Raw genomic sequence first — 2,521 nt, 5'->3', positions numbered from 1 at the left:
TTAGCATTAGCAGACAAGATGGCGAAATAGCCAGAAAACATATTTCTTTGTCATTTTCTTTTATTTTCAAGGGGTTGGGCGGTTATTTTTTTTTTTAGATATAGTTGGTTTTGGTGTAAAAATTATTGTATCGATATCCCAAATGGGAGTCTTAAAATGTTGAACTTGCCGATTACCACCCCCCCCCTAACATAATTAGTTATGTTATAGCCATAAGTAATATGTACATTTCGTATCAGCAAAAGCCCCCCCTCCCTCCCAAAAAAAAACAGCACATTCAGGAGTTGAACTAACTTGTAGTGGGGGGCAAGTACCATCTTGGTTTGCTTTAACAATACTATTATGTAGGGCTGTCCCCGACTAAGGATTTGGATAGTCGACTATGATTGGCCGAAATTAGCCGATAGTCGACTATTAGTAGACTATGAAAAAAAATATATATATATATTTTTTTATCATTCCATTTGGGCTGTGGGGGGTGCTTAATGTCTGAAGGAGTCAACGGAAAGCTTCTTGTCCTCTGGAAAAGCATGCAATTGGTCCACTGATGGATACATCTTGATATTTGTCTAGTCTAGTGTGTTCATTAGATGGGTGAAATCCTCTTTCAGTGCCTCTGTGCCTGTTTTCATAGGCAGTTAGCCTCTGGTATGCGTGCCATTAGCGTTAGCCACGCTTCTAGGCCTTTTGAAAAAAACGATGAAAAAAATAAAAATTATATTTCATTTTATTTTGTATTCGACTAAGATTGGCAGTTGACTACGGCTCCTTTCGATCGATTAGTCGACTAATGGGGGTCAGCCTTACTATTATGATGGCTTGGTCTACAGGTATTGTCTAACACATTGTATTGGACTTTTGCCGATATAAAACGTAAATATATTACTTATATATATATAGTATACATAAACATTATGTACCTTTTTTCTTGTGGTCAATTAAGTACTTTATTTTAATTTTCTGAGACCGTGTTGCCTTAGCTGACTTTACAGTAGTTCTCTTCCTCCGTCAGCTTCACTTTTCAACCTGAAAACTCACATCTCTCCCTCACACAAACATTACTTCCTTTTCCTCTCCATGATCCATTCAACCTTTGTCCCAATAATGACCCACTCCCCTCTGGTTCATCATCCATCATCTAAGCAGACCGGAGAGACCAGCGAGATTACAGCCAGAGGGGGAGCAATTCCCATCTACACAGAACAGGCAAAGTGTTCCCACCGCCATTGTGCAATCAAGAGGCACATTCTGGAAAAACTCCACACGTTTTCTACCCAGAGAAAAACAACACTGCTCCTTCCCTGAGATTCAGATTGGAACACTGAATTCTACCATTACTGCCACTTAGCAGGAGTGATGTGGCTCAGTAACCTCATTACGGAATGAATCGAGAGCCAGAGCCTCCAGGTCACATGTGTCGAACTCTAGGCCTGCAGGAATTGTTAATCTGACAAACTCTTGTGGGTGAATAACTTAATTGAAACAGGTATTCATTTGGAAAATAGGGCATTATTTAAATTAATTTCACATACCTGCTCTGAAATCAAAGCCATGGAAATAATTGGGTTGTGTGTGAGACCAGTGAAAGAGCAGAGGTGTCTGTTCAGCCTAAAATTGATAATCTTACAAACTCACGTGGGCGAATAGTTAATTGAATCCCAATACCGGTATATGGAATTTTAATCTGTAAAATAAATGTATCCATAATAAGCCAACATCCATAAATAACACCTCCTTACCCACCTTTTAAACATATAACCTTCCTTGTATTCATTGAGGCACCAGAGAATGGACAGAAGTGCATTTGCAGCAACATTATTGAGCTGATATGCACAAATTGAATAGGTAAACAAAATGACCAATTAAGCCCCTTTTTTTGGCAGGTATTATGTGTCCGAAAATCTGTATTCATTATTTCGTCCCCCATGGTAATCGAGTTAGACACCCCTGCTCTAGGTGCTGGTATATAATTCAGAACGGTCAATTTCCCCTACGGACGTTGTAGATAATCTGATCTCAGATGCAGCTGTTCCGCAAGTGCAAACTCCACGCATCTCTCTGAAGCAGACGAGGCCAGCGGCGCCATGTTGCTCGACCTCATGCCAACCAACGTTACTTCCTGTCTGCCTCTTCAAACAGGGGCCGTCACATGTCCTTCCCATCGATTAGAAGAACCAACGTGACAGCTGCTTTCCTGCTCATCAACGTCGCTAGTACATTAAGGGGTCAAAGGTCAAAACAGGTTGGAGGGCAAATGAAGGTAGAGGAGGAAGGGAGTGAGTGAGTGCGAGGGGGGAAGCAGAGAGGATCCTTTTAATATGGTCTCTCGGTCCTCTCCATCTGCACGGAGCCAGAGAGGTGAGGGGGCCGGTTGTCATGGCTGCCGTTGCCATGGCAGCAGGTCCGGGTAATAAACAGGAGAAGAGATACCTCCTGTATAACGGTTGACATGCGATGTAGCGACAGTGCCGAGGCAGCCACCTACGGGGTTGGTGAAATAACTTGATAGTCAAGGCAGTCA

The sequence above is a fragment of the Notolepis coatsorum genome (genome assembly GCF_963971535.1).
Source record: "Notolepis coatsorum genome assembly, chromosome: 4".
In the NCBI taxonomy this organism is placed as follows: domain Eukaryota; kingdom Metazoa; phylum Chordata; class Actinopteri; order Aulopiformes; family Paralepididae; genus Notolepis; species Notolepis coatsorum.
This window is presented reverse-complemented; position numbering follows the sequence as displayed.